This window comes from Hoplias malabaricus, chromosome 2 (assembly GCF_029633855.1).
Source record: "Hoplias malabaricus isolate fHopMal1 chromosome 2, fHopMal1.hap1, whole genome shotgun sequence".
Classification (NCBI taxonomy): domain Eukaryota; kingdom Metazoa; phylum Chordata; class Actinopteri; order Characiformes; family Erythrinidae; genus Hoplias; species Hoplias malabaricus.
In genome coordinates this window covers 44,845,425-44,859,410 of record NC_089801.1, presented here as the reverse complement: position 1 = coordinate 44,859,410, position 13,986 = coordinate 44,845,425, and the positions used below count along the sequence as shown (strand labels likewise).

General features: G+C 41.3%; 1 pseudogene; it reads right to left on the bottom strand.

Annotated features, from left to right (window-relative positions):
- Positions 1-1,673: 1,673 nt before the first annotated feature.
- On the bottom strand, positions 1,674-9,461 carry LOC136686223 (scavenger receptor cysteine-rich type 1 protein M130-like; annotated as a pseudogene).
- Positions 9,462-13,986: the final 4,525 nt, after the last annotated feature.

The following is a 13,986-nucleotide window of genomic DNA, read 5'->3' as shown; positions in this document are numbered from 1 at the left end:
AGGTACCTCTAAAATATACATAATATCACGAAAGAACATAAACATCAATTCAGCCTGCTCTAAATACAGCAGTGTTTAATGCATGAACATTTTAACTGGCTTGTTCAGCAGGCTTTATTTAATCAACTGAGTACGTCAATCTGGACCTACTTTTGAGGTGTTGAGACATTGCATGTCTGCCATTGTGTCGATGTCATTGGGTGAATTTATTACGGAACTCTGGGCTCCATTTAACGTGGTCGACTGGGATTTCCACTTGTTAGGAAATTAACTGCATATGGGGGAGGGGCATATTTGACTACAAGCAAATCAGAAAGAGAATATTTAAATGACAACCCTCTAGGCCAATCATAAATCCGAACCTCAAACTCTCATACACTTACTATCAAAGTCTCTTACATTGAGTATCAAACTCTCATACGGGTTCAAGGGAAATCTTAAGGTAAATATTCAGTTAAGGTGTTTTACACAACTGGGCACTGTACTTTTACTCAAGTACATGGTTTGTGTACTTTGTCTACCACTGTGTTTTTCAAAGCCAGCGATTCGCATTAGACACAGAGTTTTGCGATGTCACCGGCTCCATTTCACGGGGGAGCTTTTCTAGTGGAAAAGCAAAAAGTTTTAAGCGAGTCAAGTCGAGCCCATGCAGTGGAAAAGCACCAAAATCAAATTATTTAACTGCCCTTTCATTCTTAAAAGCCTTTGGCTGTTTCACTTCCCTATGTTTTAACACTACGTCTTCCTTTTAAGGACCACTGGTGTAAAAAGTCTCGTTATTCAACACTAAGGATTCTCAGTAAATTAAATGGTGTGATGTTAATGGTAATATTACACAGACTGTGATTCATGTGATGCCTGAGTGGTTTACCTGAGCAGACGACACCTGCATCTTCGCTATGACCACAGTTATGTTCACCCCACCTTCGTAATCTACAGTTCTTCAGTGTAGACTCTGATCCTCTACAGTACACATCATCCATCCAGATTGGCCCTGATCCTGGTCTAAAATAACTATACACTGGTGCATTTACAGCCTCCCCACAGTTCAACTCTCTACACACCACTGCAGCGTCTCTCATATCCCAGTCATCACCACTGATGACTAGTTTGATTCCCGGGTGACTGTCTGTGAGGAGTGTGTTCTCCCTGTGTCCGCGTGGGTTTCCTCCCACAGTCCAAAAACACACGTTGGTAGGTGGTTTGGCGACTCAAAAGTGTCCGTAGGTGTGAGCGAATGTGTGTGTGTCTGTGTTGCCCTGTGAAGGACTGGTGCCCCCTCCAGGGTGTATTCCTGCCTTGTGCCCAATATTTCCAGGCAGGCTCTTGACCTACCATGGCCCTGAACTGGATAAGCGGTTACAGAATGAATGAATGAATGAATAATTATTAACAAGAAAAATCATTATAATGATACATCTGTAAAAATCATATTCAGATTACTCAGTAATAATAATATAATAGTATTATAACATATTTTAGACATTATTATTATATACATTTTCATTTACTTCCTGAGACAGTCTGTGAAACACAGCGCTCTGTAACATTTACCACTTTATTAAGAGGCGAAGTGAAGCGCCCTCAAGTGGAGATTCTGTGAAATACAGTCAGTGGTGAACAACTGGTATTTAATCATTAAAAAAAAGCCCAATGAGCCAAACCACCTTTGATTCATTTATTAAAAGAGCGTGCTCAGTTAGGACAGTTAAAAATGATTGAAGATTCATAATACAATTATTCAAATGAATGAAAAAAAATGAGAAAATACAATAAAATGGTTAAACAAAAGTCTAATCTATTTTCCGTTCTGTAACACATCATTTCTGAGACACACAGAGTCAGAGAGAGACAGATTAACAGTTATCAAGTGTCCAGTGGTCTACTGCTGCTCAACATCTGGAGAAGAGAGGAGAACAGAATTATCTCTCAGACCACAGCAGCAGATTCCACACATTACACACTTACACCATAAGAAAATCTCATTCTGACCTGGACATACAGATGTGTTCAAAATAATACACTGCATGTTGTTGTAACACATCTGTATTGAGAGTGTAGCTCACTGAGGCTGGTGTTTTACTCCTGGAGGTGTTTAATACCACCGTGTCCTCTCTGAGATCTGTAAAGCTACAATAAACAATGTTTATATTCCTTTAAAATATGAATTCTGATCTATAACAGAATCACTTGTTGCGTCTGAAGAGGTTTGAATGTAGTTTCCTGAGGAAAGACACTGGGTGTGGTCTCTCAGTCACATGATTCTGTCTGACGCTCCTCCTTCCCTTAGTAGTAGAGGGCTCAGATATGTCTGTAAACACAGAACTCCAGTTGATCAGAAACTCCAGACTCCAGTGGTCTCTGACCTGCACAGGTGACTCCAGCGTCCTGTCTGTGGGAGCGGTCAGTGTGGTTCTTCAGGGAATGAGGACAGTCCCACAGGTGAATCTCATTCCCTCTACAATTCACTCTGTTCAGCTAGATCGGCCCTTCACCAGCACCAAAGACAGCACTCCCATCAGCCCTCAGCGCCGGCCCACAGCCCAGCTGCCTGCATACCACCTGAGCGTCCCTGATGTCCCACAGATCATCACTGACAGACCCCCACTCAGAGTTATAATACACCTCCAGTCTCCCAGAGCAGCTTCCCTCTCCTCCACTCAGTCTGAGAGGCAGGTGATCTACACACACACACACACTACAGCTAAACTAATGGACAAATCTAATCACAGACTCCATAAATATAATAAATGCATTGTATTATAATCAGCATCATTCAGTGATTCTTATATTTACACTGGTTCTCTGATAAAGACACATTCTCATCTAAAAGAAACACAAAAGCAGTTACTGAGATACTTGGTGTTTAAAAGTCTTACTTGAGCACTGTTTCTGGTGCAGAGCTAAAAAGCATGTTCGAGGAGAGTGTGATGATTTTCCCTCGTCTGGAATAAGAACATACATTATTTATGTGATTCTGATGGCGTATGTGGTGTGTGTAATTTTAATTATACACTCTTTCTCTATAAACTGTAGAACTGCCTACCTGAGCAGGTGATGTGTGCCACTTCATTACGGTTATCACAGCTGTTCTGACCCCAGGGGGAAGATGGACAGTGCCACAGAGTGGAGTCATGTTTCCTACATTTCACAAAGTCCAGCCAGTTAGGAGCTGATTCCATTCTCGCTGTGCCCCAGGATTCACTGCCAGTTCCTCCACAGTTCAGCTCCTGACAGACCAGACTAACGGCTTCTTCAGTCATCCCGTTTACACACACATTACCCCAGGTCCCACTGTAGAACACTTCCAGAGTCCCCTCACAGCCCTCAGTGAGTCTGATCTCCTTATACTCTGGGGGGAGTAAAATGAATGAACACAGTGATACATAGTTACTTCTAGTTTGTTTACCTAGTAGTAGAATATGCTGCACCATCACTCCAGAGAATGCAGTTCTCCTGCTCCACAACTCAATGCATTTTAACCATCAAGGTGCAGCCCGACATTGAGTTTGTAGAGCTTAGGCTCATGTGCAGCTGCTCCAGAGCTCCCAAATAAATTACATACTTTTCAACAGAGAATGCACATCTGAAACAGCCATGTCCACAATGGACAAAATACAGAATGGCTGAATTCAATAATTATATGGTGTCTTCAAACATGTGAACATCAGCTATAATTCATTCATTCATTCATTATCTGTAACCGCTTATCCAGTTCTGGGTTGCGGTGGGTCCAGAGCCTACCTGGAATCATTGGGTGCAAGGCGGGAATACACCCTGGAGGGGGCACCAGTCCTTCACTGGGCAACACACACACATCTATGGACACTTTTAAGTCGACAATTCAACTACCAACGTGTGCTTTCGGACTGTGGAAGGAAACCAGGGCACCCAGAGGAAACGCACACGGACACGGGGAGAACACACCAACTCCTCACAGACAGTCACCCGGAGCGGGAATCGAACCCACAACCTCCAGATCCCTGGAGCTGTGTGACTGCGACACTACCTGCTGCACCACCGTGCCGCCCCCTCCTTATTTAGTCTAGTACAAATACATAGTGAATATTCATAACATTCTCCAGTGATGCATAACAATGAAGGATTAATTTCAAATGTATGACACAGAATCTTACCTGAACACACCACTCCTACGTCCTCCTCATGTCCACAATCACCCCCTTCACACAGCTGATATCTGCAGTTCCACAGGGACGTTTCAGTCCCCTCACACTGCACCTCATTCAGCCATATGGGTCCAGTTCCAGGTCTAAACCGGGCTGGTACCGGGGCACTGAGGGCCTCTCCACACTGCAGCTGTCTACACACCACCTGCGCATCCTTAATATCCCACAATTTACCTTGCACTGTGCCCCATGAGCCGCTGTGAAAGACCTCTAGCCTTCCTGCACACGCTCCTCCAGAACCCACCAGTCGGATGGCTAGATCACAAACCAAAACACAAACACATTAATTAAAACATTCCATCCACAATCAGTACAGCAATTGATCCCTTGATGGACTTCTTCTGATTATGAAAATTGTTAATGGTTGGTTTTGTGTTATATTCATAAAGATCAAGCCACAGAATTTTAAATGGATTAATCAGAGCAGTGGTGTAACACATACCAGAGGTGCAGGTGATAGAGAGCTGTTCTCTGGAGCTGCAATTTACTACTTCTGCACTGCTGCAGTTCCCCAGATGAGCTTCACTCCCAGAGCAGCTGAAACCCCTCACACACGTGTGTGTGTGTTCAGGACTGGATGGAGAGGAGGGTGAGAAGTTGAGCACAGAGCCACAGCCCAGCTGTCTGCAGACCACAGAGGCCTCAGACACACTCCAGGAATCCAGCAGAACTCTCCTCCAGTCCTGACTGAAGTACACCTCCACCTCCCCCTCACACTCCCTCCCTCCAGACAACCGCACTCGCCCCTCATGAAGAGCCAGAGAAGAGCCTGGAGAGGAGAATGATGAGTTAAATAAAGTATTAATATAGATTTGTTTTATATTATATATTACTCTAAGAGGATATGAACAGTTTTAGATCTTACTCGTGCAGATGACTCCAGCGTCCTGTTTATGAGAGCATGCAGCTCGACTCCATGGTGAAATGGGACATTGTGACAGGTGTGTTTCGTTTCCCTGACAATCAAACACATCAGCCCAGATCCGGTCACTCCCCTCCCCAAACCAGTCTGACCCCAACACAGCCACAGCACTCCCACACTTCAGCTGACCACAGAGGACACTGGCAGCTCTCATATCCCAGCTTCCATCACACACTGTGCCCCACTCACTGAGATACTGGAGCTCCACTCGACCAGAACACGAGTCCCAGCCCTCCTCCAGACGAGCTTCTGTGTGACCTGAATGAACATCATATTACAGGAATTAGCTCAGATAAGTGCAGACCACTGCTCACAGAGTGTGACAAGCAGAGAAGTGAACTTTTTAAATAGAGTTTAAATATTTATACTTTACCAGAACACACCAGTCCCACACGATTATCAGGAGTGCAGGTGCGTGTGACTGCAGGTGATATTGGGCAGAGAGTGATATCATCTTCGTTTCCTCTGCATTGAAGCATCTGTGACCACATCTGGACCTCCCCTCGGCCAAAAGCAGCTGGTTTCTGAACCTCCACAGGACGCCCACAGCCCAGCTCTCTACACACAACCTCTGCATCCTGCCGATCAAAGCCAGCACCACACACTGTGGACCAGGTCTCTCCATGAAGCACCTCCACTCTCCCAGAGCACAGGTGAGGACCGTTGGTGAGTCTGGACTTTCTGTGAGCTGTGTGTTTAAGGAAAAGCATGTCATGAAGAACAGTAAATTTGGAAACAGTGTGTCTTAAGGCTTTGTGGTGTGTTCAGGAGAGATTTTACACCTCTACCTCTTTGTTAATGTTGTTAAAATAAAGTCACATATTAATGAGTCTGGACACTATCTTTGTGGTCAGTTTTAGCATTTCTTTGACTGGACACATTCCAGCTGTGAAACAAATTCAGATTGTGGTGGATTTCTTTGTAACTTCTAGGTGAAGGCTGATTAAAGCTGGCAGATGGACTGATAGTTTCTAATAGTTTCACTAATAGCACTAATAGTTTTACTAATGTTAAATGTGTTATTAGGTCATATATCTATATTATAATATTGATGTGACGATATAAACACAGTCCTTTATTTGATCTTGTTCCTCCACTCACTGCTGTCACTCATTTAAACAGTTAATCTGTGCTCCTCAAACCTTTTAGTAGATTTTGGCTTTAGTTTTTATTTTGCTTTAATTCTGTTTATTTTATTTATTTATTTATTTGTGTAAAGCCTTGTAACACTGGAAATGAAGGTCACCCTCAGCGTACTCCAAGTTGTGGAGTGAACAGCCTGAGTATCATTTTACATTTTACATACACTACTTTATCCAAAAGTTTGTGGACACCCTTCTAATGAGTGAAGTCACTGTGGACACAGACGGTCAGATGTAAACACACAGTCTGTATCTAAACAGAAAATCATGGGATGAACTGGAACACTCTGGAGCAGTGAAGGTAGTGTCTGAGGTGTAAAGCCCACCCTCACTGGGCAGTGGAACTGTTTTCCATTGGTGAACAAAGGGGATGAGTTGGAGTCTGTGATCCAAAACTAATCCAACATCAGGCACTGATCACGGTAAAGTTCTCATGGCCGAGTGCCATCAAACTCCCACATCAATGTTTCAGTATCTAATCTAAAGTCTTTGTAGAAGAGCAGAAGCTGTTCGTGTTCTTCATTTCATAAGAAATGTTGGAGAAGCAGGTGTCCACAAACTTTCAGCCGTTTAACGCTGGAATGATTTTAACTTCAGTTTGTGAAGCTTCGGCTGAAACAAGTTCAGTGTAAAAGAGTCTTTTAGAGAAAGCAGTTCATCTCAGCGCTCACTGAACTACAGCACAATCCAGAGTGAAGAGGTCTTTAGAGTTTAGTTTAGAGATGAAGTGGAAATCAATATTGATTATTAGTGATAGGTGCTGGTTATTGTTTATTAATATCAGTGATGTTTGTTATTGAGGAGTGAGGGCAGCCTACCTGAGCAGGTGACTCCAACATCTTGGTCATGAGAAGTACAGTAACGACCATAATCTTCATCAAAACCACAGTTATTCAGTGAAGACTCTGATCTTCGACACTGCACTAATCCCATCAATATCGGTCCTGATCCTGGACCAAACTGAGGAGTACCCTGAGCCTCTCCACACTTCAGCTCTTTACACACCACTGCAGCATCTGTCATATCCCAGTCATAATCACACACTGTTCCCCACTGTCCACCACGATACACCTCCACTCTCCCAGCACAGCGACTGCCTCCATCCACCAACCTCACACTGTCTGTACGAGAGAGAGAGAGAGAGAGAGAGAGAGAGAGAGAGAGAGAGAGAGAGAGAGAGAGAGAGAGAGAGTTGATAAAAACTATGTGGTTCATTTAGTAACTGTTTATTTCACCATATAAATAAACATCTGTTACTTTTAAAAGTATTTAATAATTTAGTAATTTATTTAAAACTAAACATTTAAATAAATTACTTTTAAATTCACATGAACTTCTTTTAAAAATAAAGTAAAAAATACAGAAAGAAGTTGTAATTAATAAACAATACACTCAGAGTTTAACATCAAACCTGGAGCGTGCTGAATATTTCACACTGATCTGAATCACACCGACTCACCAGCTGTGGAGAGAGTGAATGTGGAGAACAGGAGAATGAGAGTCACACAGCTGTCCATCTCCCTCTGACCTGCACACAGTCCATTCACCTCAGCAGCAGAACACACTTCACCTCCACTCCCCCAGAGAGACTGAAGAAACAGAGAGAGAGAGAGAGAGAGAGCTCCCCCAGCTGCCAATCACACACACTATTACCTTATTAGAAAGAGAAGAGGAAATCTTCAAACATTTCAGTGACAAATCAGAGGAGGCATTTTCTTCTTTCTCCATTTTCTTCAAGAGTGTGACGCTCCTCCTCCGTCTCTAGAGGTGTGTGTGAGAGAGAGAGACAGCAGTGCGCTGAGAGAGGCCCCAGCAAACAGGAGACTGACTTTAGAGAGAGGAAAGAGCTTTAATGCTGCACCTGCACACAGCTGATCCACTCTCTGATAAACACACACTCTGATAAACACACACTCTGATAAAAACACACTCTGATAAAAACACACTCTGATAAAAACACACTCTGATAAACACACACACACTGATAAACACACCCTCTGAAAAACAACTTACAAATTTACTGCTGAGTTACAAAACCAAAATACACTATTGAAAAACGCTGCAAATAAAGTAATCCCCGTCAACCCCATTTTATTAATCTAGTCAGAATTGAGCAAGATGTAATTATTTATATTTGTTTTAACATACAGAATACAGTATGTACAGTATGAAGGAAATGATAATTATAAAAATGTACAGAATGATGTAACGTGTAATAATAACGGTATTTTAATGGCAGTCATTTACTTTAACACTTGTATTTTCACATTGATAAATAAGGTCTTACAGAAGCGCTGTGGATCCACAAGATGGAGCCAGAGGATTTCTAATGTCTGTGAAGTGCAGCCACACATTCACTACAGGGACAAAAGTTTGGGGACACCTGCTCTTCCTACGTTTCTTCTGAAATTAAGTTATACATGGGGAGTTTTCCCCCACTTTTGCCACAGTAAGAGTTTCTAATCTGAGAAGGCTTTAGATTACATGCCTGAACCACTTCTGTCAGGATTTGTTGGTATTCAGACACAGAAGCGTTACCAGATATCAGACGTCCTTTTTCAGACTTAAAAAAATGTCCGAGCGGAATTTCCGGGATTTTGTTTTTCTAGAGCTTATATAGAATTTCGAGAAGCGTTTCGTTCACAAACTAGTCCCGCCCTCCCCTACTCCGATTGGTTCACTTGAGTGAGAAGGGGGAGTGGTGAAGTAGCCTAAAATCTTCTGATTGGACGGTCTGACTGTAGAGCTACCGTTATTGGTCGATAACCTTCTCTGTGAACATTTAATTGGTCAGTCTGCACGTCAGTAGTCCTTGTTTACGTCAGGCAAAGCTCATGTACCTACCCTCATCTCGAGCAGCTAGGCCGAAACGTAAATGTAAGTTCTCGGATGAATTAAAAAAGAAATTCCCATGTTTTGTGTAGCAAATAAAGGTGTAAAGGACCTAAAAGCACACATAGGTTCAGCTAAACATACAACGGCAGCGAGGGGCGTGCCCTGATCACCCCCCTCTTTTTATGGAATCAGATTTGTGCCAAAAAGAATCGCACAAAAAATATTATCTCAAACGTAAAACTTATAACTTGCAAACAAAATATCCAGCTCTGACCTTTGTGCTCCATGACTTTTGTGCATGAGCTCTATGTTCTGCGCGTGCTCTCTGAGTTTTGTGCGCCAGCTGTCTGAGTTCTGGGCGCCTGATCCATGAGTTTTGCGAGCAGTTTTGGCACAAAGCTCTCGCGTGTGCGGGACTTCTCAGGGGTGCCGCCTTCCCATTGGCTAATGAGTTTTTGACTGACAACTCAGTGCCCAAGGCATTCGTTGCAGCTCAGCAGTGGAGAGACAGGAAAGATTTCAACATTAAAGAGTTAGTAATTTTACACCAACACGAATTCTCTTTGTACTTTACTGTTTTAAAACGATGAAATACCTGCAAACTCCGACAATCAATGTAGATATTGAGGTAATGTTCTGTCTAAAACAAAACATTAAAGATTTTACTGTGAATACAAACCTGTTTGTCTCTCGTTACCAGACACTGATCCGAGGTAAATGCACACCGATGTCTGTTTGCTCAGGATGAAACAGAATAAATGACCGTTAATTTGTTTATTTGTAAATTAATATTCATGAGTGCTTGAGCCTCTGTTCAAAAACCTATCGTGTACTAATGTAGTGGGTCTTCACTTTTCCATAATCGCTATTAGATGGTTTAAATGCCCAAATTTGATATTGAAGATCACAGTTAATCTGTTTTTAACAAATGCCTTATGTGCATCCACAGCGTCCTCTTCTATAGACGCTGCTCTTCTGTGGAGATTATACACACTGTGTCAACAACTCAACACCTGTGTCCACAGTGACTCCACCTTAAAGTAGCTGACTTCACTCATTAGAAGAGTGTCTACAAACTTCTGGACACATAGCAGACACTCAGCTGACAGTTTGTTAGGAAAGCCACAATCCAAATGAATAGTTTTTTTAAAAAATAGGATAATATATAAATAACTATCCATAATATAATAATATCATAACATAGTAAAACATTTATATATTTGTCCCCAAACTTTGTCCCTGTAGTGAATGTGTGGCTGCACTTCACAGACATTAGAAATCCTCTGTCTTCATCTTGTGGAGAAAACTAATTCCTACAGCGCTTCTGTCCTTATTCATCTGTGTAAGAAAAATACAAGTTTTAAAGTAAATGGCTGCCATTAAAACCTGTTAAGGGATTAGGGGATATTTGTTGAGAATAAATTATAAATATGTAATTTTAATGGGTTTAAAGTTATTATGGGTTTAATCTATGACCAGAGGAGGCTCTGTCCTCCACTGTTCACAGTTATATTCACGTTTATGTTACTGCTCTTGTGTCTGAGGGCAGTGTTTCTGATGATGGTCAGTTTATTGGTCACTACATTACAGATGTATTAGGGCCTGGTGTTAAAGCATTGGTGCTTGTGTAAATTATAATTTATTGTTGTGTTTTAATCTTCTACTCCGTACACTGACACACACACCTTTAAGCACCTGTTCACATTGGTTTCTGTCAGTGATTTGCTCTCTGCTGATGTCCTAGAGATATTATTCAGTACTTACACAGGCTCCGACCTGTTTGTAGTTTGTGCTAATGACAAAATTTCCTCCATTAATTCCTTCCACACACTGCACCCTGTCTTTTCTTGGAGAATGTGTGACACATAATATTCATGTTTATACGTATAATTGTTTTGTGTGATGGAAGTGTGTTTCAGAAAAGGTGTTATTGGGATACGTTTGTCCGATACGCTTTTCCTTTGAAGCAGAGGCAGGAGGTGAGGCAATAGCGGTTGTTTTATTTTCACCAGAAGGGAAACAGCCAGCCTACAAGTAAGACAGAAACTGACTCCTGTCCGTGTTTTCACCTGTTTTACAAAGGTTAGTAAGACATCCCAGTAAACAATTAGCCGTTGATTCAACGTTGAAATAACGTAATGACTGCCGTCTAATCAACGTTCTCTTAAGGTTAAAAATGAAAGTTGAAAAGACGTCTAAACACAGACGTTGGAAAGACGACTATTAGACGTATTTTGGACGACCATTGACGTTATTAATTAGTCCCGAAATAAATTACCTGTATAAAACGCGTTTTAGACGTCCACTGACGTTATCGATTGGTCACCACTTAACTAACTTATTAAGATGGATTTTGGACGTCCATTGACGTTTAAAATATGTCCTTGACGGACAGACTAATTTTAGACCTATTTTGAACGTCCAGGGACGTTCCTTGTTTACTGGGATATGCTTGTAAAATAATTCTGAAAATGTTGAGTATGCATGTTGAACATCAGTTCATACCCTAAATGGCATTGAATTTAAGTATGAAGGTTTTGTTAATCGTGATGCTAGATGCTGGTGCTAACAAAATCAATACTACTCATGCTCTGTGGGGTTTTTTGTGTAAGTGTGGACTCCTTAGTACCCTGTTGGTAAAGGACCATTTACAAACTACACTACACAGTAAAAACGAAGGTGACGAACCACGCACATGACACACACTACATCTCTTACGCTGGTAAATTGAACCATTACTGGCCCGTAGTGATTAGTTTTTCAGAATAAATTTCAATAGTATTTGAACCTTTGATGATATTGTTTGTAAACAAGTTGTATTTGATTAAGTGTAACACACATGACATACAACAGCTCTTATTTTGGTCAATTTAACCATTATTGGCCTGTGGTTTTTGAGAATACATTTCAATAGCTTTTGAACCTATATAATAATAATAATAATAATAATAATAATAATAATAATAATAATAGAGATATAATAATGAGTATAAGCCTGATATAAAATGATTATGCTAAAAATGTTGACACTGTGCTGGATTAAACTTATTTACTAATCTTATTTATAAAAGATAACAACAGAATCTAATGAAGAAAAAAATGTAAATTGGACTGTGAACACTAGTGGACCTCCAACTTTGCCCTCAGTGGGCCAACTTTGGTCCGCTGTGTCCTTGCTATCAGGGGATGGTAAAGTTGAAGGTCTGGACATTTGGTTTTGTTCACAGATGTTTTTTCTGTCCTTCTTAATTCAATTATTTATTTGCTTTTTGCTCCCGGTGTCTTCTGGATCATAACGGACTTCTGAACTGAGGAATGTCTTCATTAAAGTCTGGAGCAGCTCACTGTGGCCTGGACTCAGTTCTGAGGATTATACACTGCACTTAGGTGAGATCAGTCCATTTACCCTCTGAGGATCTTCATAGACTGGGATTAAACCCAGTTGACTTTATAGACACTTTACAGACTGAATGTTTATGATGAGGATGAAGATAGTTTATTGTTCTCCAGCTTCTTTTCCGGAGTTCCAGTTCCAACTTAAGCTCTGCTGTATGGCAAGCCGTTTTAGCCTAAAATGACACCAGTGAAACAAGTCCTAACTCCATTTTTACTAGTAAGATTTCTAATACAAGATCTCTCTAATGTAGTTTTTACTGGTAACAACTCCCATTTCAGATATCAATTATGACATTTGTACTAGTAAGAATACAGACCTACATATAATTAAATTCTGACTAGTCACATTGCCAGGAGGACGCGAGATCTTTAATGTAATTCTGACTAGTCATAATTCTCCATTGACTTACATTGACTTTCACCCTCTCATATCTGTAATTACATTCTTACTAGTAAAAACTCCAGTTAAAGATACCTACAATTCTATTTTTCTAGTACAAAATTACATTGCAGATATCAAGAATGTATATTTTATTTTACCTTTAAATGCCACTTTTCTTACAAACCGGATTCCAAAAAAGTTGGGACACTAAACAAATTGTGAATAAAAACTGAATGCAATGATGTGGAGGTGCCAACATCTAATATTTTATTCAGAATAGAACACAAATCACAGATCAAAAGTTTAAACTGAGAGAATGTATCATTTTAAGGGAAAAATATGTTGTTTCAAAATTTCATGACGTCAACAAATCCCAAAAAAGTTGGGACAAGGCCATTTTTTACCACTGTGTGGCATCCCCCCTTCTTCTTACAACACTCAGACGTCTGGGGACAGAGGAGACCAGTTTCTCAAGTTTAGAAATAGGAATGCTCTCCCATTCATGTCTAATACAGGCCTCTAACTGTTCAATCGTCTTGGGCCTTCTTTGTCGCACCTTCCTCTTTCTGATGCGCCAAATGTTCTCTATAGGTGAAAGATCTGGACTGCAGGCTGCCATTTCAGTACCCGGATCCTTCTCCTACGTAGCCATGATGTTGTGATTGCTGCAGAATGTGGTCTGGCATTATCTTGCTGAAAAATGCAGGGACTTCCCTGAAAGAGATGACGTGTAGATGGGAGCATATGTTGTTCTAGAACCTGAACATAGTTCTCTGCATTAATGGTGCCTTTCCAGACATGCAAGCTGCCCATGCCACAAGCACTCATGCAACCCCATACCATCAGTGATGCAGGCTTCTGAACGGAGAGTTGATAACAACTTGGGTTATCCTTGTCGTCTCTGGTCCGGATGACATGACGTCCCAGTGTTCCATAAAGAACTTCAAATCGTGACTCATCTGACCACAGAACAGTCTTCCATTTTGCCACACTCCATTTCAAAAGACCCCTGGCTCAGTGCAAACGTCTGAGCTTGTGGAGCTTGCTTAGAAATGGCTTCCTCTTTGCACTGTAGAGATTCAGCTGGCAACGGCGGATGGCACGGTGGATTGTGTTCACTGA